We start from the raw sequence: 10,000 nt of genomic DNA, 5'->3' as shown, positions 1-10,000 counted from the left end.
AAAAAAAAAAAAAAATAAAAAAAAAAAAAAAAAAAAAAAAAAAAAAAAAAAATTCAAATGATTCTTAGATTTCATCTTGGAACGCTTCCAAAACTCCTCCTATTCCGTTTCAATCACTCTTCTTCCTTCTTTCGCAATGAACACCAGTCTCCTCTCTCCCACATCCTGGGTAACCACTCACCAGAGGAGGTAATTCGGAGGGCCTATATTTTTCCTCTGGAGTATTACAGCTGTAAATTCGAGTAGTGAACTGAGGCGAGTACTCGTAACCCTATTTACAGCGAGCCCCCTGGTTGCTGTCTAACACGCGAGGTCATTTGTTCCCATTAAAGGAATATACGACCCCTGCCATGGGGAGAAGGGGGAGAATCATTGGACTCAGTGCAAAGGTTTCTGATATCTGTGGGAGAAGGCAAATGGAAGCTGGTTAGGCTGTGACTAGAGGGACTCGCTCCTTTGGACATTGACCTACCACATGAGCACCATAATCTTTGGAAGCGTGAATTTCAAGTCATGGGCCCCTGTGGGTTTGTTCCATAATATGAACAGGTTTCATCTACTGAATAATAAGTAATAATAATTAAACGCGCTGAACGGAAACGAAATGGAGACTAATAAGTTTTTGAATTCAATGTAACAGGAGGAAAACCTCGCATTTGCACTATGAAACCATTGTTAGCAGAGAGTGAAAAGTAAAACAAGAAAGAATATGAACGGAGGTACAGTCAAAGATATGAAAGGGACTGAAGTTAGGGCCCAAAGAGACGCTGCAAAGAATCTTAAGTAATGCCAACAGTGCACCGCGTGAGGTGCATTGACGGCACTTGCCCCCTACGGAGACCTTGACTATTCCCTCTGAAATTTGTATATGTATAAGAAACTTGCTGATGTAAATTCAATAAATTTAAGCCAAAACAAGGAATTTCCTTAAGTTTTATCAACAATTTCTTCCATAACCTTTCTATAAAGGCTTTCTCTTTCAGATGAAGGTTGGATTAGGATATTCCCTTGCCTCTACCACTTTGCCATTACTTAGGCAATTAAGTTTCACCCCTGCCCTTCTCCAATGGTCCAATGGCTCTTATTGGAAACTGTATACGGTCTTGCAAAACCGAAAAATTGGGAATGTTTGAGTCTTCTATTGGAATTTTTGCCTTCTTATCTTGTTTAACATCTGTAAAATCCGTTATCTTCCTCAGCATATTTGCTTTTGAGATATCTTCTATAATTCTATGGGCATTTTAACCACCTTCTCGCGTTCAATATCTGAAGTTTTGTTGTCTTCCTCAAACATATTGCTTTTCAAATATCCTCAATTCCATAAACATTTTTTACCTTTTTCTCTTCTTTAACATCTGCGAACCCTGTCCATCTGCCTTGGCATATTGCTTTCGAAAGATCTTCTACGATTCTATATACATTTTTACCTTTTTCTCTTCTTTAACAGCTGTGAATTTTTCGATTCTCCTCAGTATAATGCCTTTGAAATATCTTCTAAAAACGTTTCACTATATTACCAATATGGAAAGTTAAGCGTCTTACACACACAGAAAAGAGAAAAGGAAGGCTGAGCAGAGGCGAATCGGATAAAGGGACTGACAAAGAAAAAATAAAAATGTTAACAGGCGGAAATTTTCAGTCATGCGATGATAATTATAATCACGTGGACTATTTTCTAATTTCATACAAACTTGCTTCAAGACGCATTATTTTGATGATCAAGGAAAGTCATTGACACTTTTTTTTCTTGTTTACATTCTGCTATCCAGTAAGCCTTTTCATTCACAAAGTCAACAGAATTTTACGATTGAAGGAGGCCATATAAGCCTTATAAAGAAAACACCTTGAAGCTATTAAAAGCTTTCTATTATGTGAACATTAATAACTGTAAAATATGGCATTTTAGCATAGCCACTTACGGGATGAGATTTGAAAACAAGTATATTTACATTCATCTTTGAAGTCAAAATAATCTTTTATACCATGGGAACTGTAAAGAGTGGTTATGCCAATGTTACCTTGGAATAAAAGACTATCGGATAATTTTGACACAGAAACAGCATTGTGTAACATTGTATTGAAGAGAACATACGATTATTGTGTTTTGGCCATGACTGGAAGACCACCATTTTGAGAGTTATCTTGACATAGGGTAAAATACCGAATGGTCAGCCTCTACCGTAGCGCGACACCTTCCCAAAAAGTATTTTAAACACTTCCTGTTACCCAGGATAGACATTAGTCAAGAGCCAGCGTTCGTCGAAGCACACCTCGAGACCTCTACTCGTGCTCTCGAAGTAAGTTTTTTCTCTCAAGTCACAAATTAAGGCCCATAATTTCCGATTTTCGGGAAGGTGGTCGTGCAATGGAGGAGGTGGCCGCCTATTAGCCATCCTGTACTTTACCCTACGACATGATAATGGAGATAGAAACACATTTATTCACGACGCTGTTATTACCCTTTACTTAGTGAGTGAACGAGATCACCGAGACGTTTATTGAGTCTCATGTTAATGGACTATTATTATTATTAGTATATTATTATTCAGAAGAGGAGCTCTATTCATATGGACCAAATCCGCAACCGGCCAACAACGTGAAATTCAAACTTCCAGGCAATATGATATTTATTTAAAAGAAGTAACAGGAAATAATGCGAAATATATATATATATATATATATATATATATATATATATATATGTGTGTGTGTGTGTGTGTGTGTATATATATATATATATATATATATATATATAATAATTATATATATATATATATATATATATATATATGATAGAATAAAGAGAGAGAGAGAGAGAGAGAGGTCATTATTCACTAAATAGGGAGGAGTCTAGATTCAGCGGCAGAGCAAGTAAGTAGAAGCCAGAGAGCATTGCAGTTGGCATAAGGGAGGCTGCATATGTATCCTATGAAATGATCTGAACAACGTAATCCATAGTGCATAATGTTCCCTGGTTCTAGAACCCTTACCACCACAATTCATCATGTTTTTGTCTCATTATTGAACTCTTATCTGCAGAACTCTAATGTCATTTGTAATTCGTTTTAATCGGGTCTTTGTCTCATAGTAAGTTAATAAGATAAACTTTCGGAGATGATACGATTTCTTTACTAAATGATGATATACTGGATGTTAACCTTTCGTTCATGAAAATGCTGGAACATAATATTTCCACGAATGATTAGTGGTTATTGAACTCGACGACAGTCAGTAATGTGCAAGGCTTATTTTTTATCTATGTTTGCTTTATTGTATAATAATTTTATTGATGCATTCACTAAAATAGTCTTATTTACTTATCTAATAATGATTCTATTCTATTTATTTCTTTTTTATTTACTTGTATGATAAACGATTCAATTTCATTTATGTCTTTAAATTATGTATTTACGTACTTTTTCGAGTAAATGAAATTTTCTGTCACTGAGATATATCATATTTTCAAAACTCCTGAGATTACAGCAGCTCTTTTGCACATTCAATTGAAATCACGTAATGCAAGTTGAGTCCTGCAAGTCCTGCTGGAAAAAAACCTCATTCATTCTTCCTTTACCGTTACAGCAAATGGAGATCAAGTGAGCCACCGACAGAGAAAAAGTCTGAAGAACCTGAGAGATTTAAATCTGGCTTTCCAATGGTTTTGAAATCGGAGAGAATTTTGGGTCACTCTCTCGCCAGTTCTTTTAGAGAGAGAGAGAGAGAGAGAGAGAGAGGCGTTTTCCTAGGAATCTTTTTGGAATAAGCAATTATCAAAAAATATCGCCGCCTTTTAGAAACTTATTCAGAAAAGTGGGTTTATAATGACTCTAGACTTCTATACGTGGCAATGCCTAGTTAAAAATATTCTAAGTTTAAACACCGTTCTTCATTCCTAACTTGAATACGTTACAACGTCTATAGCGATTTCTGTGTGTTGAGAAGCAGGCCTGTTCTATACGGCTGTAATAGACATTACATTTTTTATGAATTAAAAGTATGTCTATAGACATCGGCTTTTGATCCTTTTTTCAGGTGTTATTTTTGTGAATAAAAGTGTTGGATTCCAACCAATAACTGCAAACGATTAGTTTCCGTGGAAGAAGGAACTTCCTCATAATATGTTTTCTTTTTTTGTTCTTGTGACTCGACTTTCAATCCACAAAGAAAAGAGAACATCACTCCTGAGAAGCTAAAAACGACAGCGGAAGGAATTTTCTTTTTATTCTAACCCACAATGTTACGAAATAACTTCACAAGAAGATTGCGAGATTAAATTTTAGCTTTCGTCGAAAATAATGCATTTTTCTTTTTCACGGGTAGGGTATGTCCGTTTCCCCGGGGGTTACGACCTTTCTTATTTATTTTCTTTTATTACTGACGTTGTTCACCGGTTGGATAAAGAAATTACTGTTTTTTCAGGTGGAAAATCGTTGACTGAAAATATCTCTCATACAGACGAATGCGTGAAACAAGTCTCATATAAATGGGCGTCTTTCATGACAGCATAAAGAAATTTCTGGACAGATTCCCCATGAATAAAGAAATCTTTTATGCATCCTAGAAATAAAGAATTAATTCTCCCCTATGAAAACATTAATATTCTAAACTAATGAAGACGAAAAAATATAAAATAGTCCGCAGATACAATCTAAAGTTCTTAAAAAGAAAACTTTTGTGAGAGAAGTATGATTTTCTTACCCCTTAAACCACCTGACTGGGCAAATATTTTGAAGCAATCCAAGAGGTTTACTTTCGATTTCCACTGAATATTAGCCCACTTAATACGCCTTCAAGAAATTAAAAAATCTAGTGAATGCAGAGATGATCATGAGAAATCAATCATCATTGTTTTGAGTTTACTGTTTGCAAGAAAAATTATAAGAGGCTTTAAGAAAGACCATATTATGCAAAGTGATCAGAATTTTCATTTGTTTAAGAACCAATATTCTTAATTACTAAAATGAAACCTCTTGGAATCAGTGGACAATCATACACATGATAACTATCTTTTCACTTCTTAAACGATATTTGGTTTCAAGTCACACGAAAGGTTTCGAGTATATCACACTCCATTGTGTATAGTAGATAGTTGTTTACGAACAGAGGGTTTACTTTTTCCTTAATTGTTTGAAGTACAATTGACTCCACTTTCTTCTCATTTAACCAAACTTCTTCCCAGTGCCTGCTCGTTTTCAACATTTATAGAACGAACAATTATTCTACGACATAGCATCAGAAAACCAACAAGCGGCCCTAAGTAAAAACAACCGCATTCATTTTTCAGATAATATATGATTTATTTGAATAATTGACTACGTTGTAAGCAGTTTAGCGCCTTGACAGCACCCTGTATTCTATTCAAAGCGAGCTTGGTAAGTCTACACAGGAGGCCTCAGCAAAAGCTCCAGGCCTATACAGCGCAAGAAGGCTACAGAAAATGAGGCATTATTCCGAACCTCCCTCTATTCAGCAGCAAGACTTGACTCCGAGTATGCAATCAAAACTTTCGCGACCGCATTTCGCTAAGCTTAGCAACTCCATCAAGTGCAGCTGATAAGCAATTTTTGTTCAGAATATCCGAGCAAATGAAGTTGCACTGAATATCACTGGCATTTTACAGGTTGATTTAACCATTTTACTCCTCCATATCGTATTTCATTCCATCTCTAATTGGGACAGCGAACATTATTTGTTTAGGATTATTTGAGCCCAGAAAAGCTTGCAGCTGCGCCGGTCTTAAGGAACTCAACTAGATTTTGGGCAGCTGACGTAGCCTGTGGTAAGGGCCTGTTTTTTTTTTTTTTTTCGTTATTTCCGTTGAGTGACGTCACTGTATATCATTACGTTCCACGTTTGACAAAAACATACAGAGAGATGAGTTAATGGAAGGAAAGTTTTACTGATAATGGATTATTTGGCTCTAACCAACTAAGTAGTAATTTTCGTAAAAGTATTATTTGATTATTTGACAGAAGGACAGATTAAAACCGCAAACCGTCAGGTTATTTCACAGGAAATCAAACACCAACAAATTAAAAAACGACTTGTACCAATCAGAATTTAGCGCTTCATTTACATTACAGAATGAAAGAGAGAAAAAAAAAAGTTCATTCTTGAGCTTCGAAGGTTAAAAAAGGAGAGAGAAAATCTGGAGCCGCACCAATCTGATTTGCGTTTGAAAGGAAGTCTCCATCGAATATGGATATTTCGTCCGAGATGAGGACTCCTTCCAGCCCCGTTCCCAACCCAATCTAGGTGTATTATGCATAAGGAAATATTTTCCCCATAAAATTCATCTCGAGGATTGAAACCCACCTTTAGGTAGCTCGAGGTTGGAGAGGCGTCTCTCAAACCATGTGCTTTCGATCGTAAGACTCAATAAAATTATTCATTCATTACACCAAACCCCCACCCCCCCCCCCACACCCCCCCCCCCAACAAAAAAAATCTACATTTAAATAAATTTTGAAACTCTTGGAAATGGAGATGATACGAATTTCCTTCGTTTGGAAAAAATCTTTGTCTGTTCATTGAACATGTATGTTATTATTTATGCAGTTAACTGTTTGTGATTGATTATGAATATTGAACGTTGTCCAGCAACGTTTAAATTGTATTTTCGCATCTTAGTCTTTGCCTGCTTCTCATTCAGATTCAAATGCAAACGTTTACAAATGCGCACAGCGCAGGCAACAATCTTAAACACAAACGCACACACACAGATATATATATATATATATATATATATATATATATATATATATATATATATATATATAATTGGTGGGTATATGGTATGTGTATGTATGTATATATATATATATATATATATATATATATATATATATATACATATATATATATGACCTGATCTCGGTCATTTGTGGGTTTGGGATATGAAGGAAAAAACAGGAGAGAGATAAGTTTACGTGCATGCAATGTAGGACATGCAAAAATAATAATCGATGAAACGTTTAACACAGGTGTATTCTTCTAGCTACAGGTGGCCTGTAATTATTACGTTAACTATACTAGTGCACAAACGGACGGCAGGTTTAGACTGTTATTGACACTCATGGTGATATAGTCTTTGTGTGGCGGCCGACGGGAACGCGGGGCACTGGGCACTCGTGTCGTGTGTCAACCCAGTCAGTCTGTACTATATGCGACCGCTTGACGAACTCCTCTGCCCGATGGTGCGGCCTCTATTTCAAATACCCCCTACACACAGCATCGTTATGCAAGAAGCTGATTGGTTGTTCTGGCTCCTAAGACACAAGGGCCAATCAAGAAGGGATATAGAGATGCGTGCACTCTTTGAACTGCCAAAGCCACGCCAACTTGTAACGTCTTTGGCGGTTGACTTGTTTTGATACACATACACACAGACACTTATAACGGTTTTCACGGGACTTCAGAATATCACGGAGAAGGCATATTCAAAACTGTATCGAATCAGCTCATCACTCCCTCCCCAGTTCTTGCGTCCCGCAAGACATACACTGATCTTATGATTTGCGCATTGTTGTTCTTCTTTGAGTGCCACACCGCCTTTGAGTGCCGTACCATCCAGTTTGTGCAAAATTTAAAACTATTAGGGTAGGGCCATTTGTCGTGTTACAAACACAAGTTACAAAAAAGAATTCACGCCTCACAATGTGTCAAACAGAAAAACAAATTTAGGTTCACATTCAATGATATCAATATAAAAATGGATAGTCACAGCTCCAGCTCAAAAAAGCTAAATTCATAAATAAAAATTTACATAGCATGACTAAAAATTGAAACGTTACTCATAAGAAATTTGGAAAAGGTATAAGGTAACTTACTGAATTTTTTCTGCAACAATAAAACAAGAAAATATAAAATCAAAATTCAAAGATTACACACAAAAAATAACTTTTTTTCCAAAAATAATCTCATATTCCCACATCATCGATGGAAGATCATAAATTTCTGACAAAGCATAAACAACATTGACAACGATATGAAATTTTGGACACAGTATAATTGGTATCAATAGAAATCCTTAAAAATTTGATACATTGCAATAAATGTTTTTAATACGACTTGAAATGCAATAAAATTAATAATGCAACAAAAAAATTAATCAAGTTAAAAAACACATTATATGCTTGGAACTGTAACAAAAGGAATTTTTATTTTTTATTAGACATAAATTTCTCAGCAATAACTGACATGAAACAAAAGGGCATAAGCATGTTTTTTACGATTTCTCTGTTCACTTTGTGACGGACACATTTATTCATGACTCGCGCTGGTATGCTAACGTAAGGAACCTACACGCACTTACAAATTATATGGATGATTTGCTTTATCGAAGAGGGAGGAACTGTGGCACAACAAGTTCCTTTTTTTTTATTTCTTTCTTTCATTAAGCATTTATCTCGTGCATGTTCAGAAAACTGTGACTTGTCAGTCCAATCTCCCTCACACAGCCAACCAACCATGTATACTCCCAGGCACCTCACTCCTCACATATACACTTCCATGGCTCTTACTCAACACGTTCATACAACAGCTGACTCACTTGCCTCTGTTTTTCTGTGCAACTCACCCATAGGTGTAACTGAAACTTTAAAGTGTATGCGTTGCAGTTCCTCTCTCTCTCTGGCTCGTGCCTTACAGTAACTCTTGGAAGAGCGTCTGCTACTCTTTTCGCTCTTTTTTTTTTTATGATACGATCAATCCTCACAATGCAAGCTCTAACAGTTGTTCGATCCTACGATCTTGTTGAGAAACTAACATTTTAAGGGCATTTCTTTATCAGGTATAAAATGCAATTTGTTCTCACTTCATCATCAAATTTAAAAATTAAAACTTCTCTCCCATTTCCCAATGAAAATCTGATTACCCTTTCTCAATGAAATTCTTTGATTACTCTTTCAAACAACTATATCGTCTCGCTACTTTATTCAAACTCTTTAATGAATTTACGTTAATAATTTTTTCAACAAATATATAGTCTTGTTACTTTACTCAGACAAAACACTTTAATGAACTTACGTTAATATTCTGTCCTTTAAATCTTATCACAGTTCTTCAATGGGGACAATGGAATGTATTGTCGTTCGTGATACTTTAAACTATAATCAAAACACGGCCATAAGAGAACCATCCTTTGTTTTTTTTCTCTTATTTTTTTTTATACACTTTTTTTTTTTTTCTAATGTTACTTTTACAATTCCCTATCTGCATTTCCCTAACACAACATGCCATTGATGACACTACTAAAGGCTACACAACTCGTTCATTGTGCAGTCGATCCAATACTAATATTACTATCAGTGACAACTTTTAAGCAATCACGTCGGCTTCTAGGCGGGTAGGGTCTCCCACCTCCGGGGGTGTGAAGGGTATCCTCTCATCACATCCCCATAGCGTCCCAAGACGCTATCCTATAACTGTCCCTCTCTGCCATACGGTTGAGATGTTCCCGTTTTTCTATGCAACTTGCTCACAGGTCAGCATCTCTATTAGTGCCAGCAGCGGTGCCGGCGATCTGCTACTGATGCTATTAGTTTGCTTGTATCTTCTTCACATCGAGCCTGGATTCTCTCACTGGTTTGCTGGCTGTCATCTGACGTCTATCAGCTATTCCTTATTCTAAACATCGCTTGATCCTATCCATACCTTAGGCAGTATCGTGACTTCCTTCACGGGTCGAGTTGGTAAGTGGGAACTTCTGCACTATTCACCTTTTTAATACCATCCCTCTACTCTTCGATAGGTCGCTATCAGAAGTAGGAGTGGACTTCCCCCTTCCCACTGGGGTCACGGGGGAGAGGCTCTGTTCGATCTCTCTCTGTCCCAGCATGACTCGTGGGTAGACAGGTTTGTCCTCTACTCCTTAGATTGGGGACTTGCACCCCTTCCCTCACAACACAACAAGGCGTCCCTTGTTCCTGGGTCACTGCGTAACAGCAGTCCCACGGCACTGGATAACCAGGGGGTACCATCCTAGCGTTACCTCCATGCC

The sequence above is a fragment of the Macrobrachium nipponense genome, chromosome 14 (genome assembly GCF_015104395.2).
Source record: "Macrobrachium nipponense isolate FS-2020 chromosome 14, ASM1510439v2, whole genome shotgun sequence".
NCBI classification, from domain to species: Eukaryota; Metazoa; Arthropoda; class Malacostraca; order Decapoda; family Palaemonidae; genus Macrobrachium; species Macrobrachium nipponense.
The sequence above is the reverse complement of the archived record's forward strand: the minus strand, read 5'-3'. Positions refer to the sequence as shown.